At 43.5% G+C, this 22648-nt stretch overlaps 1 protein-coding gene across 6 annotated transcripts in view; it reads right to left on the bottom strand.

Moving 5' to 3' along the window:
• LOC135224543 (BTB/POZ domain-containing protein 2-like) overlaps positions 1-22648 on the bottom strand; it is a 393635-nt gene that overhangs the window by 47256 nt on the left and 323731 nt on the right. The window lies entirely within an intron of this gene.

Here is a 22648-nt window from a genome sequence, read left to right as displayed (position 1 = left end):
TACAAATCAGTACGAGAGAAAAATAAATATACGTACATATAAATTTTAAATAAAAATCAAACAACTAAAAACACACAATGTATTAACACTAAGTAAAATTGTTAAGAATATATATATATATATAGGATATGCAGGAACTTCCATATACATTCATAACTTCAGGAAAGCCGAAGACACATGAAGAGTTAAAAGGGTTTATTCGCTAAGAACGTTTGCGCACAAGGAACTTTGTGCATCATCAGTCTGTTAAAAATAAAAGTACATTTTAAATTATAAAAGCAAAATACAAATAAAAATTACAATCTAAATTTTAAATTTAAAAATTATAATTTAAGAATTAGCATAATTCAAAGTTAAAAGTGAAATAAGAACATTAAAAGTGAAATACGAACATTAAAAGTGAAATAAGAACATTAAAAGTGAATAAGAACATTAAAACACGACTACTAAAACACCAACCATCGCGTTAGAGGAGAGAGAATGACTAGAAATGAAATTGAGGTCAGAAAGAAGACTATGCCAGGTATAGCGGAGACGATGATTACCGCTATTCAATGAGGGAACAAGTCTTTTGATAAATAATGAAACTCGAGTGTTGTTAAATACTTAGAGTCCTTATTGTAACCTAAAAGTGGAGAAGTGCTGTTTCTTGACTTCGATCTTACATTTGATGGCATGATTTTTGATATTTGAATGCTCTGGTCTACTTAATCTCTGGCCAGTTCTAAAACTACACCCCATGTGGCTGCAATATCGCATTTGCAACAGCCTCTTAGTATCCAACGTAAATACCAGGACATCCTGGGCACGTAAATTTATACACAACATTAGACCTCATAAAAGGCTGCAGACGATCTTTAAAGCAGACAGGAGCCAATTTTACTCGGGTTATTTGATATTAAATTTTAAATTTAAGCATGGAATTTCACCTTCATGATTTGAGTAAGTTTCTTTGACAGTTTCAGGTTGGAAATATAAGGAATCGAGGCATACATGAGTTTCTTTGGAACGTCACAATCGGTGGTACTGGTTTCAGATATTTAGTTAAAATTTTGTTAATTATTTTTCTGAACTAAGTCTTTGGGATATGAATTTTTGTTGGAAAAAAGATAGTAAAAATTCTATTCCTGTTTTTTAACCATAGAAACAACTGTATTTTTAATGTTTTCTAACTATGTCTTGTCAAAAAGAGAGAAGAGTTTTATTGTCTTTTGGTCTTGACTTTTGCTTGCCTTCCTTTAGACCTGACTATGCCAGATTCTTTTATCCATTTGAAGTGCTGTTCAACGACTTATAAAGTTGGACATAGATAAAAATATCAGTAACTTGCAACAAAAATATCTGCTTTGGTCCACAAAACTTATTCACAGCTAAAATCTCATGGACCCCTTTTTTCAGAAAAGATGATTTAAATATACTTTTGGCCTTAGAAAAACGTGAAGACTTGGTAATCTGTAAGCCGACAAGGGCAAAGGCGTAGTTTTATTAAATAAAAATGTATTACATAACTAAAATGGAAAATATACTTGCAGATACCACGAAATTCAAACATCATGGTGATCCTAATTTTTTAGATATCTATAAGAGGGAAGATAAGGTTAACAGATTTCTGAGAAAAATTAAAGAGCAGATAACATCATAGATGAAAATACTTATCAGAAACCCCCCTTTTGTTACTGGCTCTGCCTTCAGTATCTTATATGGCCTTCCTAAGATTCATAAATCCAATATACCAGTTAGACCGATTATGGCTGCCTATAATAGCCCATCCTTCTCAATTTCAAAATTGTCGTGTCCTTATTGAGTGAGCATGTTTCCAGTCATATATTTTAAAAAACGGGTTGAGTTTCAAATCAAATTATCACCAAGATGGTGATTTATATATGGCTAGTTTTGATGTGGAATCTTTATTCACAAATGTCCCCACTTAATGAAACTATTGACATTATCATTGACAAAGTGTTTCCTGACGAAGAATATATTTTTCATGGTTTTAGTAAATTGCTTTTTTTTAAACAACTTTTAGAACTCGCAGTACAAGACTCTATGTTTATTAACTTTTAAACCAAACTATACTCTCAAGTGGATGGTGTGGCTATGGGTACCCCTTTGGGCCCCATATTTGCTAACTTTTTTATGTCTCATCTGGAACAGAAATTCTTAGAATCTTGTTCTTCAGCTTTTAAACCTATGTATAAAGGTACGTTGACGATACCTTCGCCCTTTTTAAGCATCAATGGCAGGCAGCAGAATTCCTACAGTATTAATTTACAACACACTAATATCAAGTTTACTATAGAAGAGGAAAGGAAAATTGTCTACCATTCTTAGATATTTGCATTAACAGAATTGACCATCAATTAATATAGCTGTCTATAGGAAAAAACGTATACTGGTCTAGCCAATAATTTTTACAGCTCCTGCCAAAGAAGTTTTAAAACTTAACACTATCTCCACTTTAGTTCATAGAGCCCTGAAGTACTCTTCGAGTTGGGACATTTTTCATAGGGAAATAGAATTTTTACTATCTTTTTTCCAACAAAATTCATATCCCAAAGACTTAGTTCAGAAAATAATTAACAAATTTTACTAAATATCTGAAACCAGTACCACCGACCCTTGTTGCGTTCCAAAAGAAACTCATGTATGCCTCAGATTCCTTATATTTCCAACCTGAAACTGTCAAAGAAACTTACTCAAATCATTGAAGGTGAAATTCCATGCTTAAATTTAAAATTAATATCAAATAACCCGAGTAAAATTGGCTCCCTGTTCTGCTTTAAGATCGTCTGCAGCCTTTATGAGGTCTAATGTTGTGTATAAATTTACGTGCCCAGGATGTCCTGGTATTTACGTTGGATCTACCAAGAGGCTGTTGCAAATGCGATGATTGCAGCCACATGGGGTGGGGTGTAGTTTAGAACTGGCCAGAGATTAAGTAGACCGAGCATTCAAATATCAAAAATCATGCCATCAAATGTAAGATCGAAGTCAAGAAACAGCACTTCTCCATTTTAGGTTACAATAAGGACTCTGAGTATTTAACACTCGAGTCATTATTTATCAAAAGACTTGTTTCCCTCATTGAATAGCGGTAATTCATCGTCTCCGCTATACCTGGCATAGTCTTCTTTCTTTGAACTGCCTCAATTTCATTTCTAGTCATTCTCTCTCCTCCTTTCTAAGCGAATGGTTGGTGTTTTAGTAGTCGTGTTTTAATGTTCTTATTTCACTTTTAATGTTCTTATTTCCACTTTTAATGTTCGTATTTCACTTTTATGTTCTTATTTCACTTTTTAACTTTGAATTATGCTAATTCTTAAATTATAATTTTTAAATTTAAAATTTTAGATTGTTGTTTTTATTTGTATTTTGCTTTTATTAATTTAAAAGTACTTTTATTTTTAACAGACTGATGATGCACAAAGTTCCTTGTGCGAAAACGTTTCTTAGCGAATAAACCCTTTTAACTCTTCATGTGTCTTCGGCTTTCCTGGAAGTTAATGATATTATATATATATATATATATATATATGAATATATATATATATATATATATATATATATATATATATATATATAATATATATATATATATATATATATATATATATATATATATAAAACAAATCAATTTCATTTGCAGAATTCTTTAGGACCAATTGTTACCCAACTGCCCTGTTCTCTAGTTATGTCAGAAAGGCCCTACAGAAAATCGTTCCAGCCAACCAGCTCCAGGTATATTCTAGCTTCTAAATTAAAACATATTACGTTAGGCTTCCATAACACTTATGAATCACCTTCATTTATACCGCATTGAGGGAAGATAATGAACAAACATTTTCCCAGCAGTTGATGTGAAATTCATCATAAGGAATCCAAAAACCATAGGCGGATTCTTTCCGACACAAAGAAAAAAAAATGGTCCTACCTTTGATGCGTCTGGCCTAGTTTACTTGTATACTTGTTGTTCGTGCAACAACGAAAAGAACTTACGTTGGAAGCACTCGCCGACTGCTCAAAGTACGATGTGACTCACACATAGGCATTAGTTACCGCACAGGGATGAAAGCTTTCTAATCCAGAGCTTTCAAATATAAGAAACCAAGCAGAATATGCAAATGCAGAATTAACTACGATGATTTTAAGATAATTTTATCCAGCCCTAATGAAACCAACTCCCTATACTCGAATCCTTGGCCATTAAGCACCTCGTTCCAACATTGAAAAAAAAAATAACAACACTACAGCAGTTTCCATTATACATTACTTAGACCGCCCACTCTTATCTTCTTCCTTGGTTATCTCGGCTCCTCCACCTCTGGCAGGCCTTTCAGCAACCGAACCTCAGGTTGTAAGGTTTGTTTATATATTTTAATTTTTGTTTAACAATTTTACTTAGTGATTAATACATCGTGTGTTTTTAGTTATTTGATTTTTATTTAAAATTTTATAAATACGTACATTAATTTTTTTCTCGTACTGATTTGTATGTAACAATTTATGTTAATCTTGCTGGACAAGTTTGTAATTTATGTATTTTTGTTTTTTATAGCCTTGAAAATGAGACCATAGTCTTGAAACGTTGGCAACAATAAAGCAACCCATGTATTGAGCTGTTTTGCCTTTTCACCTGCTATATGATGGGACTAGCCTAGACCTCTTATTGGATGATATATATATATATATATGCTTCAGAAGGCATGACAAAGTGTCGAGAACGACAATCACCTTAATGAATTTTTCCCAATAAAGAAGTTAAATTGATTTAATTCATACCAGACTGCCACGAAAAATGCTAATTTTATAATGAACTTTTAAGCAACGATAGGTTTGTAATTTCGTACTTATACAAATTAATCATAATAAAAAAAAACAATAATCAGATTAAACACAGATAAATACTGCTTATACTTAGTAACTTAATTTTACCTTTTTCTTTTCACAAATCATGACCTCGATAACAGTATCACGTGCTATTTTCATTTATCCAGAACAACAAATTTCCAACTTTCTTGAGTGTTAAAGACCTCTGTTATTCACAATTCTGATTTCTTTACCTTCATCCACGGCTTTGATAGTTTCTTTAATTTTTACATTGCTGATCATATTCTTGGCACGCGGCGCTCTGCAGAAAGATCAATTGTCATATTTATATGCTTCTCTCTCTCTCTCTCTCTCTCTCTCTCTCTCTCTCTCTCTCTCTCTCTCTCTCTCTCTCCTCTCTCATCTCTCTCTCTCTCTTCTGCTTCTAACTAAATTCCTTTTCTGCTTGCTTTTATCACTCGCTACGGCTTCAACATCCCTTAAAGTCAAAGTCAAAGTCGTCAGTTTCAGTCCTCCCCAATCTATTGCTTCTCGGGCAGACGTAAGCCAGGTATACCCAATCCTTACCATAATGTCACTCATGGTGGTAACCACCATAGATATAGATGGGAGAGAGATTGGACAGACAAGTGACAAACGCGAGCACGTAAGGCGCCATTGTTATGCGGTGATTCTGAGAGATGGCAGTAGCTGTGACTGCAGAGACCAGCTGCATCAACTGTGCTCCTTCCAGAAACAGGATCACAGAAGTACAGAGGGTCATATTTCACAAGATAGTGCTGTTTTTCATTCATGAAAATCTTTATAACAGTGTCGAAACAACCACAAGTAAACGTGTGTTAGATCCCAGTCAACTTTCAAGCAAATGAAATAATGAATGTTGTAATAAGCTGGACCAAGTTTCCTACGTCAAAACCTGTAGAAGTGACGATTGCACATTACTTCTCTGGTAAACACAGATGCATTCGCCAGATTGGGCGATAAGTAGCGGATTGGGGGATTTTTGAGTGTCCCCGCTACAAAATTTACAATTGGGTGACACTACTTTTTGAGCTACTCTTAGTTATCTATAGGCTACAAATATTGAAAATCCGCTACTTTTACTTTTATTTAAAAATTAATAAAATTCGTTAACTCTTTACTGCCCAAATATATTTTTTCTATGTTTATTTTTTCTTAAACGTAACTTCTTCAATGCTCCAGGAATCTTGTAATGGACATGTGCTTGGGCTTAGTAATGTGGAGGAGAAAGACTATTTTTCGTATGAGAATGCTGATTTAGGCCATGAATTTTCTAATTTTAGTGGAAAACTTGGCCTCAGAAAAATAAGCAGAGCAAGGGCGTTTTGTGTACAACAACCAATTGTTATCAGTTTCTAAGAAGAGTGTAAGGAACTATGGAGATTCTTCTGAAGATCCATAGCTTTCGGCCAAAGATTTGCCTGTCTCATACACGTCTACCGTTTTCTGCACTTCCAATAGAATTATGTGATCGCTCTCAGATTGGCGAAATCGAAAATCAGTGGCGTTCACTGTTGACAATTAAATGGTGACAGATGGAGCAGATTTCTGGTGAAAAGCAATCACCCTTCAAAATTCTGCTGGCGATTGCGTTTTGAAAGAATTGTCTGCATTTGGATTAACAAGTATAGTTTGCCTAAGCAATGCCACAGTCGAAAGAGTATTTTCTAGAGTAACGGCAACAAAAACAAAACTTCGAAACAGAATGGGGCTAGAACTTCTTTCATCAATAATCCGAATCAAAATGGTATTTGAAAACAGGAATATTTGTTGCTATAATTTCACTCCATCAGCTAGAATGATGAGATTTGATTCGTCAATCTACATCAAAGAAAACTACCGAAAAGGAAGATGATGAGACTGTCGAAGTTTTGTCTGCTATTGAATTTTAAAAAGGAAAAATCTTGTTTCTCTTGTCTATAAGTTATTAAATTATTCTGTTGACAGTGTTAAAATAAAATACGTAGTTTATCTTTTTATTAGATAGTGATATTATTATTAAGGAAAACTTACTCTTTTATATTGGTAGAAAGGTATTTGATTATGTACGTGTATGCAAACTCGTATAGTTGCTAAAATAACGTGTATTGGAGAGATACTCCATATTGTATTATTAATTTAGTTAACTTTTCAAACAACGGTTTCTACAATTTCCTAGGCCTTGGCCCACATGAGCTACTAGCCTAGCTGATTAAAGACAAGTAATTCTAGACTAGAAATGGCTATTTCTGGGCTCAGTTCGTTGTCACTGCGCGAAATATCCTTTAATCCATTATTTCTAAGGTAAATGTACTAACACATACCAGAGAATAAATAAAATAAAGAAAGGTCAGTACTACTGACTCGCTCACCCTCCAAGAGGGTGTCGGTATGAACACTATGGCGAGTGAGACCACTACCACGAACCACTTGCCAATAGAAATCTCCCACTACAAAACCCCCACTAGAGGGGAGCCGACCCACAGAGTGGGCAGCAACTACTACTACTCCATCCCATGCTGCCGACTGCTGCGCCTCTGGTGGACATCCTTTTCAGTTAGCGCACCGCGTACACACGTGCCCTTTTTTGCTCTGTGTTTTTTTGTGCCCCTATCTTGGATTTATCAGTCATGGAGCGTACAGCCATCGCAGCAGCTAAGTTAAGTAATCAATTGTTATTGCTATTTGGTTTTTTTCCGTCCTTGAGTCAGTATTTGCCGTTTTTTAGGTAAATATCGGGCTCTTGGTCGGAAGCATGGCAGCATGGTTCTGCCTCGTGGCGGGTTCGTTCTTGGTCTTCCATACCCAGAACCTTCCCTTATTTCCTTACGCTCTATTGTTAGTTATCTATTTTATGTTAGGGGTCCAGCCTACTGGGGTTTATGTCATGCATGCATGTCTTCTTCACCTTGACCTTAGGCATCTTCCATCCAGAACCCTAGCCACAGCTCTTAGTATCGGCCCCGGCTAGCTTTGAGTGGTAGACTTTCTTTCGGGTTAGTCGTACACTCCTGGATTTTCTCTCCTACTGATTTATTTTCTTTCTTTATGTTAATGATTTTTGGTTATTTTTATATTTAGGTTAGCCTACGGCGGTCTGGCATTTCTCGTAGCCTAGGTTATGTATTATTGGTTTCCACCACTATTGCTTCCGCTCTTCAGTTCGGTTGCTTCTCTATAGCATCTCTCTGATTATTGGTTGCTTTATCCTAGGCTATATTGTTTCATTGTATCCGCATGTTACCGCTCCGTGGTCACTACGTGATCACGGAGCAGCCAGGCGCCTGTCCAGTCACCTTTCCCTCCTCCCGCTCTTCCATAGGGCCGGGGGGGGGGGGGGGGGGGTGGGGGGGGGGGGGGGGGGGGGGGGTTGGTCTGTCCTCGCTCGCTCCACATACCCGTGCCTGCCTCCCTCTCTCCCTAGGCGGAGGGAGTAGGGGGGGATGGACAGACCCAGACTGGACCCCCGACCGTTCTCTTGCTTCACGGCGCGCTCGGATGACTAAGGGGAACGGGGGGGGGACTGGCCTTCCCCCCTCCGTCGTTACTCCGTCGCTCCGTCGCTAGCTCGAGTCTGTTTCGCCCTCTCGCCCTTTCCCGGCTTACTGGTGCTCTTTATTTACCGGAGCTCCGGCATCCACGTGGAAAGGTGCTAGTTCACCCTGGCGGGCGGACTGCAGGCGTACAGTTGGTCTTTCCTAACCACCCCGTCGCGCTGATATCGCGACACGCAACCACCGCCGCCACCGGACTTACTCCGGTACGTTCTATGGCTTTAGGTTTAAGTGTTTAGTATTTAATTTAAACTATAGTAAGTTTAATTTAAGCTACCTTAAGCCAAATCCCTCCGTTACCTACTCACACCGGATCTCTCCGGGGTTCTAGCCTATTCAGGCGGTAAGGGAGGGGTTATGCCCAAAATTTTTTCGTGCTCCGGCATGCAGCGGGAGTTCTTTTAGCCTCTAGCCTGTAAGTGATATCTTTTACGATGCTCATGTATCTTTTCACTTACAGACCACCAACTGTGAGCATCCAGGATGCAATGCCATGCTCCAGGACCCCTGTGGGCATGAAGTCTGCAGATCCCATGCTCCATGCGCGACTCCGCACGGGAATCTTCAAGTCTGGTTCCACGAGACCTGCACTATTTGCTACGATCTGGTGAGCCAGCTCTTAGACGGGGTAAGTATTCCCAACTCCGTTCGCTAATCCCTACAAGGTTATAGTTCTTAAGTTTAATTTTAATCTCTTATTTTAAACTTAAGCTTGTTTTATATGGGATCTCGCATCCCCTATGTTTTTAGACTAACCTATTACTTAAGTTTTAATCTTAAGTTTAAACTTAAACTAACGAATACCCTCTCTTCCAGGCTCCCGCTGTTAGAGACACCGCCCTGGCAACCCTGAGGGCTTGGGTCGGCGGTTTTGGCAAGAACGCCGCCAAGGGACAGCCCTACATTCTTGAGAAGAGGTTGGCTGTCCTAATCTTCCCCGGCGGCAAGTCAACGGGCTACGTCGACCCGGCAGAGGCAGCCCCGACTATGGCGGCGATTCAGCAACAGCTCGCCGCTTCGTTGAGTGAACCAGGCCAGGACATCTCGTCGGAAGTCGCGACACTGGATCTGAATATTGAACCAATGGTAGGTGTTGACGACCTGTTGGTCGAGGTAGGTACGTTGGACGCCCAAGGGCTTCCCTTGGGCGCCACTGGGTCTTCTACTCCTGCTAACTCTCCAGCTTCCTTCCAGGCTTTACAGGAGCTGAGCTCCTTTTTACTTCTCCTGATGCTTCCGTAAGACCTAAGGTCAAAGGACAGACGGTTTGTGAAAACCCTAAGCAAGACGTCGTCGTCGTCCAAAAAGACTTCGTCGGCGTCAACATCTCGCAAGTCTCCGGCTACGAACCCCGGAGCAGAGAGGTCTAGAGCTTCTGGGTACGGCTCCAAATCCTCAAGGAGTAGATCTTCCAAGGAGAGATCACATACTCCGGCGGAGTCAGCCGCTTCTCCTCTACCCTTGGTACCTGTTCAGAGTTACCCAACCACCTCCGCAGCAGCTCCGGCTTTGGATCCCAATGCTGGTCTGTTACAACACATGGGGGATTTGGTCGTTTCTCTCAAAAACAGTAATGGAGCAGCATGTTCTCCCGGTTGTCCGACAGATCACCTCCCAGGATAACATCATCGCCGAACTTAGCCAGGCTCCTCTAGCTACTCCCCCACCTTTCGGCACAGGTATGGCTCAGCTTCCACCTCATGACTCTCTGCCTCCGTTCTCTATGAATAACCCCTGGAGGGTGCGTCATACGCCCCCTTCCAGGACGGGCTTATTTCATTCCGTAGGGTGTGGTACTCGAAGGATTGAGGACTTCGAGTTCTACCCGGAGGGTCTACAGCCACCGTTCATTGGCTACGCCAGACTCACTGACGCAGCCATGACGCGAGACGACAAGGTCCCTAAAGAGACAGTCCTCTATTCACGTGACCAGGCTCAAAGAGAATGGCTCAGGTGCTTAGAGGACATGGATTGTTAAACACGAAGATTCAACCTTTTAAGAGTCCTTTCACCATTATTTCACAATGGAAGAGGGAACTCCGCTTCCCTTCCTTACCAAGATCGCTACGTTCACTATTCCAGCGGCCCAGAAGGGGGAGTCGTTACCACAGCTAAAGGAAGCGGACCCCACATCTCCTTTGCTTCCCTCAACCGGAGAATTGAATGGGAAGACCTGCCCAACACTTTTCGGCGGGCAAACTCAACCAGACTGTGCTATGGATCAGTTTGGTGAGAAGCTGCCTAGACTTCCGGACAGCCTCATTCAGGCGAGTTTGAGGCCAAGTCTAGGCTAGCCAGGTCTATTTAACACCATGGCCATGACGGAAGTGGCTACCATTGCTTACGGTTCCGAGCCACTCTTTAAGCTTCTCACCAAGTCACTGACACAAACGGTTCAGTCTGACATGTTTGAGTTCGCCACAGCCAGAACGAATTGTCGGAAGCATGTCCTCCAAGAAGCAACTATTCGGCATGAACCGAATAAGTTGCTTTCATCAAACATCTCTGGGGAGCAGACCTCTTCCCCGATGCAATGGTAAAGGAGGTCCAGGTGGAAGCTACTAGGCTTAACCAAAGCCTTAAGGATCGTTGGGGTCTCACTGCAAAGAGACGCCAAGACCAAGCAGTGAGGGTAAGGCTCAGAGGAAACCCAGACGTTTCCCAGCCTTACCAAAAGAAACAACAACAACGCTTCGCCCAGCCTGTTTCGGCTGTTCCGTTGGTGCAGGCGGCCCAACCCTCTACCTCCAAGGCTCAATCACAGCCTATCTATGTGATTTCCCCCCCAGCCTCAACCTTCCACCTCGGTTACGCTGTCTCCCCAGCCTTCAAACCAAGTGTTCGAAGGCCAGGCCTTTCAGCAGTATGACCGCTCGGGTAGGGGAGGCAGAGTAAGCGATCCTTTCGTCAGAGAGGATCAGGAAGGTCTTAATAGAGGAAAACACTTCCGGGGAGGCCGCGGAGGTTACCAGCAACAATGAGAACTTCCAGGTAGGAGGGAGGCTGTTTTCTCTTCCGCCACCGGTGGGGATTCAGCAAATGGGCACAAAGTATTGTGTCGAAAGGCCTGGGTTGGAGTTGGGTTGCGAATCCGCCCCCACCCAGACCTTTCCTTCAACTTCCATCAAAAGAATTGACGGAGTATGTGCGGAGGGAACCTCCTTCAGAAAGGAGCAATAGCGAGAGTCAACAGATTAAATTTCAAGGGCGCTTGTTCAGCGTTCCAAAGAAAGGCTCACAAAAAAGAAGGGTAATCTTAGACTTGTCCCGTTTAAACTTGGCCATTCGCTGCGACAAGTTCAAGATGCTCACCATCTCGCAGGTGCGGACCTTACTTCCCCGTGGGGCCGTCACCACCTCTATCGATCTTACAGACGCATACTATCTAATCCCTATTGCAAGACACTTTCGCCCTTATCTGGGCTTCAAGATAGGAGATCAAGCATTCTCCTTCAAGGTAGTTCCCTTCGGTCTGAACGTGGCACCCAGGGTGTTCACGAAGTTGGCGGAAGTGGTCGTCCAACAACTAAGGTCGCAAGGGATCATGGTACGTAGCGTATCTCGACGATTGGTTAATTTGGGCTCCAACAGTCGAGGAATGTCGCAAAGCAACACTGAAAGTAATCCAGTTCCTGGAATATCTAGGGTTCAAGATAAACAGGACAAAATCGAGACTCACTCCGGAGTCAAACTTTCAGTGGCTGGGCATTCAATGGAATCTATCCTCCCATACTCTGTCGATTCCATCAGCCAAGAGAAAAGAAATAGCGAAGTCAGTAAAGCAATTTCTAGGACACAAACTTGCTTCAAGGAGAACCCAGGAAAGATTCTGGGTTCACTCCAATTTGCATCAGTGACAAACATCTTGATGAAAGCCAAACTGAAAGACCTAACCAGAATCTGGCGCTCACGAGCAAATGTCAGGTCCAGGGACAAATTATCATCAGTTCCCACAGATTCTGCGGAATCGTCCTACGCCCTTGGGCAAAAGTCAAGAACCTGTCAATATCAGTACCCCTTCAGTTCCTCCTCCGGGGATTACCATCCACACGGACGCTTCATTAAGCGGCTGGGGAGGATATTCTCAGTTCAGGAAGGTTCAAGGAACCTGGTCACCCCAGTTTCCGTCAGCTTCACATAAATGTACTGGAAGCAATGGCAGTGTTTCTTGACTCTAAAAAGGTTACGTCCGCCAAAGAACTCCCACATAAAGCTAGTTTTAGACAGCGCAGTGGTAGTCCATTGTGTAAACAGGGGAGGCTCCAAGTCACGACATCTGAATCATGTCATGGTAGCCATCTTCTCCCTGGCGGACAAGTTCAGTTGGCACCTCTCCTCCACCCATATAGCTGGAGTGAGAAACGTCCATAGCAGATGCTCTATCCCGATCAGTTCCTCTGGAGTCGGAATGGTCACTGGACAACAGTTCGTTCCAATGGATTCTCCGGAGGGTTCCAGGTCCTACCAAATGGATCTATTCGCATCCCAAGCGAACCACAAACTCCCATGTTATGTGGCCCCCCAACCTGGACCCTCTGGCCTATGCCACGGACGCCCTGTCCATAGACTGGAACAACTGGGAGAAGATTTATGTCTTTCCTCCAGTGAATCTTCTCATGAAGTACTGAACAACTCAGGACGTTCAAGGGTCAAGTAGCTCTAGTAGCCCCAGACTGGCCGAAGAGCAATTGGTACCCTCTCATTCTGGAACTGGGTCTTACCGTCCTCTTCGAATTCCCAATCCCAGGGCTCGCCCAGTTAGTCAAAACGAAGACTGTGTTCGCTTCCTCAGGAATTCTCAAAACCCTAACTTTATGGACTTCCTGAAGTTCGCGGCTAAAAGAGACGCGAATATTGATCCCCGAAATATTCTTTTCTTGGAATCTGATAAAAGAGATTCAACTTTGAGACAGTATGATGCTGCAGTCAAAAAGTTGGCAACCTTCCTGAGAGAATCAGATATTAGAATCATGACAATCAATTCAGCTATATCCTTTTTCAGATCTTTATTTGAAAAAGGCTTAGCAGCTAGCACTATTACGACAAACAAGTCGGCCTTGAAAAAGATTTTTCAACTCGGGTTCAGCATAGACTTGACAGACTCGTACTTCTCGTCTATTCCCAAGGCTTGTGCTAGACTTAGACCTTCAGTGAGGCCTACGTCAGTGTCGTGGTTCTTAAATGATGTTCTAAAGCTGGCTTCAGAAACAGATAATACGACATGTTCATTTATAATGCTCTTAAGAAAGACTCTATTTTTATTAAGCTTGGCTTCAGGAGCTAGAATTTCAGAACTGTCGGCGTTATCCAGAGATCCCAATCATATAGAATTTCTTCCCACAGGGGAAGTTCTACTTTCTCCGGAACGTAGTTTTATAGCAAAGAATGAGGATCCTTTGATGAGGTGGGAACCATGGAAGGTTGTACCCCTTCCACAAGATGTTTCTCTTTGTCCCAGTATCGACCTTACGAGCCTTTCTGTCCGGACATCCTCATCCTCTTCGGGTCCCCTCTTTATGAGAGAAAAAAAGGTGGTAACTTTATCTACTAAAGGTAATCAGGCAACAAATCCCTGTACTTTATTAGCAAGCCAACCCTGATTCCTTCCCTAAAGCACATGATGTCAGGGCAGTTGCCACCCCTCAATTAACTATTTCCACACAATGAATTTCGATGATTTAAAAAAGTATACTGGATGGAAATCGCCGACAGTATTTAAGCGTCATTACCTAAAGTCCTTGGAAGCTCTGAAATTTTCAGCAGTTGCGGCGGGTAACATAGTTTCCCCCGACTCTGCTTAATCTTTAGTAGAAGATCCAGTTCTCCTTTCTACCTATCTCACCCAACAGTTTGTCCTATACCTGCCATGTTCATCTACGTTTACCTTGAGTCCTTAGCTGCTCTTATGATGGTACAGTGGGTGCCCCCTTATTTTTTTGCTAGGGTCACTCACAATTGATTGTATATAATGATCTCTTTGATGTGGTCCCCTTATTTTTTATGCTAGGGTGACACATCTTATTTACAATGGTTACGGGTTTTGTATACTAAGTCATATACATTTCTTTATTATATTAGTTGTCGAAAGTTTGTTTCTATTCAATTATTCATTATAATTGCTTTAATTACTTTGTACATATGACTATACACCGATGTTAAGCTCAACATATATTCCATGTAAGCCCTGTATATATATGTTAAATTTAAGTTAATTTTAGTAATATTATTAACCTTAAGTTAATTTTAAGTAATATTTCTATTCTGTATCATTGTGTATATTAGTATTTCTGGCTCAGCTCGTGTCGCTGCGCGAAATATCCTTTAATCTATTATTTCTAGGGTAAATGTACTAACACATACCAGAGAATAAATAAATAAAGAAAAAGGTCAGTACAACTGACTCGCTCACCCCTCCAAGAGGGTGTCGGTATGAACACTATGGCGAGTGAGACCACTACCACGAGCCGAATGCCAATAGAAATCTCCCACTACAAAATCCCCACAAGAGGAGAGCCGACCCACAGAGTGGGCAGCAACTACTACTACTCCATCCCATGCTGCTGAACTGCTGCGCCTCTGGTGGCCATCCTTTTCAGTAGCGCACTGTAGATACACGTGCCCTTTGTGGGGGGGTTGGTTGCTCTGTGTTATTTGTGCCCTTTTCTTTGGATTTATTTATCATGGAGCGTGCAGCCATCGCAGCAGCTAAGTTAAGTACTCAGTGTTTATTACCAATTGTTTTCTTTCCGGCCCTGAGCCCGTATTTGCCGTTTTTTAGGTATAAATGCGAACTCTAGGTCGGAAGCATGGCAGCATGGTTCTGCCTCGTGGCGGGTTCGTTCTTGGTCTCCCATACCCAGAACATTCCCTTACTTTAGTACGCTCTATTTTTATCATCCGATTTGTTTTAGGGTACAGTCTACACGGTTTTTGTCATGCATGCATGTCTTTTACCTTATGTAGGCTCCTTCTATCCAGACCCTAGCCACGGCTCTTAGTATCGGCCCCGGCTAGCTTTGAGTGGTAGACTTTCCTTCGGGTTAGTCGCACACTCCTGGATTTTTTCTCCTACCTTTTTTGTTTTTCTTCTTCATGATTTATTCATTTTATATTATATTATATTATATTATGTTTATGTTAGTGTAGGCGTCTGGCTTCATTTAGCCTAGGTTATGGCCCATAGGGCCCATATGCTACCGCTCTTCAGTTCGGTTGCTTCCCGATAGCATCTCTCTGATCAGCCGGTTGTGTTTTCTAGGCCTTATTGTTTCATTGTTTTGTAGTTACCGCCCTGTGGTCACTACGTGATCACGGGGCAGCCAGACGCCTGTCCAGTCATCTTTCCCCCTCCCGCTCTTCCATAGAGTCGGGGGGTGGGTTGGTCTACCCATGCTCGCTCCGCATACCCGAGCCTGCCTCCCTCTCCCCCCCAGGCGGAGGGAGTAGAGGGACGGGACAGACCCAGACTGGACCCGACCTCTCCAGCTTCTCGGTCCGGCCGGATGGTAAGGTGGGGGGGACTGGCCTTTCCCCCCTCCGTCGCTACTCCGTCGCTCCGTTGCTAGCCCGAGTCTGTATGTCCTCTCGCCCTTTCCCACCTTACTGGGGCTCCTCTGCTACCGGAGCCCCGGCATCCAGCGGAAAGGTGCTAATCCACCCAGCAGGATGGACCGGGACATACAGTTGGTCTCTACTAACCACTCCGTCTCGCTGAGTCACGACACTCCGCCACGCACTGGACTTAGTCCGGTACGTTCGAATTTTATAAGTTTAAGATCTGTTATGTTAACTAGTAAGTTTATCTTAAGCTACCTTAAACCATCCCCCCTCCCTTACCTGCTCACCGGATCTCTCCGGGGTTATAGCCTATTCAGGCGTTAAGGGAGGGGTTATGCCCAAAAATTTTCCGAGCTCCGGCATGCAACGGAGTTTTCTTCTTTCCTCCTTTAGCCTGTAAGTGATAGCCTTTAAGATACTCATGTGTCTTTTCACTTACAGACCACCAACTGTGAGCATCCGGGATGCGCCGCCACACTTCAAGACCCATGTGGCCACGAAGTTTGCCGGTCCCATGCTCCATGCGCGACTCCGCACGGGGACATCCAGGTCTGGTATCACGAGACGTGCACCATCTGTTATGATCTGGTGAGCCAGCTTTTAGACGGGGTAAGTATTCCAACTCCGTTAGCCAGTCCCCATTTTGTTGTAGTTCTTAAGTTTTCTAAATTCAATCTTCCAAACTTAAGATAAAATTCATGGGGTTTTGCAGCCCCTATAATTTTAGGTTAAGCCTTTAATTTAGTTTTAGTTTTAAGTTTAATCTTAAAATCTAATCAATACCCTCTCTTCCAGGCTCCGGCTGTGAGGGATACCGCACTGGCAACCCTGCGGGCCTGGGTCGGCGGTTTTGGGAAGAACGCCGCCAAGGGTATGCCCTGTACATTCTCGAAAAGAAGTTGGCGGGGTACTGATCTTCCCCGGAGGGAAGGCTACAGGCTACGTTCGACCCAGCAGAGGCGGCCCCGACTATCGCTTTCATTCAGCAACGAGCTCGCTGCCTCGTTGACGGATCAAGGCCAGGACATCTCCTCGGAAGTCGCGACATTGGACATTAATATTGAACCTATGGTAGGTGTAGACGACCTGTTGGTCGAGGTAGGTACGTTGGACGCCCAAGGGATGCCCTTGGGTGCCACTGGATCTTCTACCCCTGCAACCTCTCCATCCTTCCAAGGCTTTACAGGTACAGAATTATATACTTCTCCTGACGCTTCCGTTAGACCCCAAGGTCAAAGGTCAAGCAGTAAAAACCTTGACTAAGACGTCGTCGTCGTCTAAAAAGACGGCGTCGGCGTCATCTTCTTCTCGTAAGTCTCCGGCTAGAAATCCCGGAGCAGAGAGATCTAAAGCTTCTGGGTCCGGCTCTAAGTCCTCTAGGAGTAGATCCTCCAGGGAGAGATCACACACTCCAGCGGAGTCGACAGTTCCACTTCCTTTGGTTCCGGTTCAGAGCCATCCTTCCACCTCCGCAGCAGCTCCGGCTTTGGATTCCAACGCTGGTCTGTTGCAACAAGTGGGCGATCTGGTTGGTTCTCTGAAAACCAGCATGGAACAAATGATCTCCCGGTTGTCTGATAGGATCACCTCTCAGGACAACATTATAGCCGACTGAGCCAAGCTCCATTATCTTCTCCCCCACCTTTCAGCACAGGGGGAGCCCAATTACCCCCGTATGACTCTCTACCTCCGTTCTCAATGAACAATCCTTGGAGAGTAGCGTCATACGCCCCCTTCCAAGACGGACTTATCTCTATCCCGGAATGTGGAACTCGGAGGATTGAAGACTTCGAGTTCTACCCGGAAGACCTTCAGCCTCCGTTCATCGGCTACGCCAGGCTCACCGCCTCGGCCATGACTCGGGACGATAAGGTACCGAAAGAGACAGTCCTCTATTCACGAGACCAGGCTCAGAGAGAATGGCTCAGGTGTCTAGAGGACATGGATTGTTCCAATACAAAGATTCAACCATTTAAGAGTCCTTTTACGATCTTTACAATGGAAGAGAGTACCCCGCTCCCTTTCTTGACGAAGATCGCTACAACCACCATTCCAGCAGCCCAGAAGGGGATTCCATGCCCCAGCTGAAAGAAGCGGGACCCTACGTCTCCTTTACTTCCCTCAGCCGGTGAGTTGTGGGAAGATCTGCCCAACACCTTTTCAGCGGGCAAACTCAAACCGGACTGTGCTATGGAGCAGTTTGGTGAGAAGCTACCTAGGCTTCCAGATAGCCTTATTCAGGCTGAATTTGATGCTAAATCGAGGTTAGCCAGGTCTATTAATACCATGGCCATAACCGAGGTGGCTACCATTTCCTATGGTTCTGAGCCACTCTTTAAGCTTCTTACCAAGTCTCTGACTCAAACGGTGCAGTCGGATATGTTTGAGTTCGCCACAGCTAGGACGAATTGTAGGAAACATGTCCTCCAAGAAGCAACAATTCGGCACGAGCCGAATAAATTGCTTACATCGAGCATCTGGGGAGCAGACCTCTTCCCAGACGGAGATGTGAAGGAGGTCCAGGCAGAGGCTACGAGATTAAACCAAAGCCTTAAGGATCGTTGGGGGTCTTACGGCCAAGAGACGCCAAGATCAAGTGGTCAGGGGTAAGGCTCAAAGAAAAAACCCAAAAGACGTTTCCAGCCCTACCAGAAGAAGAAACAGCCACGCTTTACTCAGCAGGTTCCAGCTGTCCCGTTGGTGCAAGCAGCCCAACCTTCTACCTCCAAGGCTCAGTCGCAGCCAATCTATGTTATTTCCCCCCAGCCTCAACCCTCCACCTCTTACGATCTCTCCCTCCAAGCCTACAATCAAGTCTTCGAGGGTCAGGCTTCCCAGAAGTATGACCGCTCGGGTAGGGGGAGGCAGAGGTAAGCGATCCTTTCGTGGAGAGGATCGGGAGGGTCCTTTAATAGAGGAAAGCATTTCAGGAGGCCGGGAGGCTACCAAAACCAATGAGGATTTTCAGGTAGGAGGGAGGCTGTTTCACTTCCGCCACCGGTGGAACTTCAGCAAGTAGGCGCAAAGCATTGTGTCAAAAGGCTGGGTTGGAGCTGGATAGCGAACCCACCCCCATCCAGACCTTTCCGCCAACTTCCATCCAAAGAATTGACGGAGTATGCGGAGGACCTCCTTCAGAAAGGAGCTATAGCGAGAGTCAACAGGTTAAAATTTCAAGGACGCTTATTCAGCGTGCCAAAGAAAGGCTCACAAAAAAGAAGGGTAATCTTAGACTTGTCCCGCTTAAACTTAGCCATTCGCTGCGACAAGTTCAAGATGCTCACGATCTCGCAGGTACGGACCTTACTTCCCCGTGGGGCCGTCACCACCTCTATCGCTCTTACAGACGCTTACTATCATATCCCTATTGCAAGACACTTCCGTCCGTATCTGGGCTTCAAGATAGGAGACCAGACGTTCTCCTTCAAGGTAGTTCCTTTCGGGCTCAACGTAGCACCCAGGGTGTTCACGAAGTTGGCGGAAGTGGTGGTTCAACAACTAAGGTCGCAAGGGGTTATGGTAGTAGCGTACCTCGACGATTGGTTAATCTGGGCTGGCTCCAACAGTCGAGGAATGCCACAAAGCGACACAGAAAGTGATTCAGTTCCTGGAATAATCTAGGTTTCAAGATAAACAGGGCCAAGTCAAGACTCACTCCAGAGTCAAACTTTCAGTGGCTGGGCATTCAATGGAATCTATCCTCCCATACTCTGTCGATTCCATCAACCAAGAGGAAAGAAATAGCGAAGTCAGTCAAGCAATTTCTGAGTCACAAACTGGCGTCGAGAAGAACTCAGGAAAGGATCCTGGGCTCACTCCAGTTGCATCAGTGACAAACATCTTGATGAAAGCCAAACTGAAAGACCTAACCAGAATCTGGCGCTCACGAGCAAATGTCAGGTCCCAGGGACAAGTTATCCTCAGTCCCTCAGATTCTACGAATCGACTTCGCCCGTGGGCAAAAGTCAAGAACTTATCGATTTCAGTACCCCTTCAGTTTCCTCCTCCGGGGATTACCATCCACACAGACGCTTCATTAAGCGGTTGGGGAGGATATTCCCAGTTCAAAAAAGTTCAGGGAACTTGGTCACTTCAGTTCCGTCAGTTCCATATAAATGTACTGGAAGCAATGGCAGTGTTCTTGACTCTAAAAAGGTTACGTCCGCCAAAGTACTCCCACATAAAGCTAGTCTTGGACAGCGCAGTGGTGGTACATTGTATAAACAGGGAGGCTCCAAATCGCGCCATCTAAATCATGTCATGGTAGCCATCTTCTCCCTGGCGGACAAGTTCAGTTGGCACCTCTCCTCCACCCATATAGCTGGAGTGAGAAACGTCATAGCAGATGCTCTATCCCGATCAGTACCTCTAGAGTCGGAATGGTCACTGGACAACAGTTCGTTCCAATGGATTCTTCAGAGAGTTCCAGGCCTACATGTGGATCTCTTCGCATCCCAAGCGAACCACAAACTCCCATGTTATGTGGCCCCCAACCTGGACCCTCTGGCCTATGCCACGGACGCTCTGGCCCTAGACTGGAACAACTGGGAGAAGATTTATGTCTTTCCTCCAGTGAATCTTCTCATGAAGGTACTGAACAAACTCAGGACATTCAAGGGTCAAGTGGCTCTAGTAGCCCCAGACTGGCCGAAGAGCAATTGGTACCCTCTAATTCTGGAACTGGGTCTTCGCCCTCTTCGGATTCCCAGTCCCAAGCTCTCCCAGTCAGTACAAACGAAGACTGTGTTCGCTTCCTCAGGAATTCTCAAAACCCTAACTTTATGGATTTCATGAAGTTTGCAGCAAAAAGGGATGCGAATATTGACCCTCAAAATAATTCTCTTCTTGGAATCCGATAAAAGGGATTCAACTTTAAGACAGTATGATGCTGCTGTCAAAAAGTTAGCAACCTTCCTGAGAGAATCAGATATTAGAATCATGACAATCAATTCAGCTATATCCTTTTTCAGGTCTTTATTTGAAAAAGGCTTAGCAGCTAGCACCATTACGACAAACAAGTCAGCCTTGAAAAAGATTTTTCAATTTGGTTTCAACATAGACTTGACAGACTCCTACTTCTCGTCTATTCCCAAGGCGTGTGCTAGACTTAGACCTTCTGTAAGGCCTACGTCAGTGTCATGGTTCTTAAATGATGTTCTAAAGCTGGCTTCAGAACTGATAATGACACATGTTCTTTTATAATGCTCTTAAGAAAAACTCTATTTTTATTAAGCTTGGCCTCAGAGCTAGAATTTCAGAACTGTCGGCATTATCCAAGAGATAGGATCATATTCAGTTCCTTCCCACAGGGGAAGTAACTACTTTTCTCCGGAACGTAGTTTTATAGCCAAGAATGAAGATCCTTTGATGAGGTGGGAACCATGGAAGGTACTACCCCTTCCACAAGATATATCTCTTTGCCCAGTATCGACCTACGAGCCTTTCTGTCTAGGACCTCCTCATCCTCATCGGGTCCTCTCTTTAAGAGAGAAAAAGGTGGTACTTTATCTATTAAAGGCATCAGGCAGCAAATCCTGTACTTTATTAAACAAGCCAATCCTGACTCTTTTCCAAAAGCACATGATGTCAGGGCAGTAGCCACCTCAATTAACTATTTCCAACATATGAACTTCGATGAGTTGAAAAAGTATACTGGATGGAAATCGCCGACAGTATTTAAAAAAACGTCATTACTTAAAGTCCTTGGAAGCTCTGAAATTTTCAGGCAGTTGCGGCGGGTAACATAGTTTCCCCCGACTCTGCCTAATCTTTAGTAGAAGATCCAGTCCTCCTTTCTACCTGTCTCACCCAACAGTTCGTCTATTCCTGCCTTGTTCATCTACGGTTACCTTGTGTCTTGGAGCTGCTTTTATGATGATATGGTGGGTGTCCCTTATTTTTTTGCTAGGGACACTCACAATCGATTGTATATATTGATCTCTTGGATGTGATCCCCTTATTTTTATGCTAGGGGATACATCTTATCTGTAATGGTTACGGGTTTTGTATATTAAGTTATATACATTCCTTTATATATTATTATTATTGAAGTTTGTTCTGTTTAACTTATTGTCTTAATTGCTTTAGAGTTCTTGATACATATCAATACACAGATACTATTTCTGAACATATATGCCATCTTAGCCCTGTATATATGTAAATTACCTTAAGTTAAGAAATATTATTAGCATTAAGTTTAATTTAAGCAATATTTCTATTTTTGTATCATTGTGTATATGTATCTTTATTAGCAATTATATTCTTTTATTTATTTTATCTTTTATTTGAGACCTCTTTTTTATTTTTGTTGAATTTTATTTACAATCTTGTGCTATTTCTCTGGTACGATTTCGCGCAGCGACACGAGCTGAGCCCGCAAAAGGGATTTTGACGTAAGGAAAAATCTACTTTCTGGGCGATTGGCTCGTGTCGCCAGCGAAATCCCACCCTACCCATCCCATCGCTCAAGATTGTCTGCTAACTTCAGGATGGCCACCAGAGGCGCAGCAGTCGGCAGCATGGGATGGAGTAGTAGTAGTTGCTGCCCACTCTGTGGGGTCGGCTCTCCTCTTGTGGGGATTTTGTAGTGGGAGATTTCTAATGGCATTCGGCTCGTGGTAGTGGTCTCACTCGCCATAGTGTTCATACCGACACCCTCTTGGAGGGTGAGCGAGTCAGTTGTACTGACCTTTTTCTTTATTTATTTATTC

The sequence above is a fragment of the Macrobrachium nipponense genome, chromosome 12 (genome assembly GCF_015104395.2).
Source record: "Macrobrachium nipponense isolate FS-2020 chromosome 12, ASM1510439v2, whole genome shotgun sequence".
Classification (NCBI taxonomy): domain Eukaryota; kingdom Metazoa; phylum Arthropoda; class Malacostraca; order Decapoda; family Palaemonidae; genus Macrobrachium; species Macrobrachium nipponense.
The sequence above is the reverse complement of the archived record's forward strand: the minus strand, read 5'-3'. Positions and strand labels throughout refer to the sequence as shown.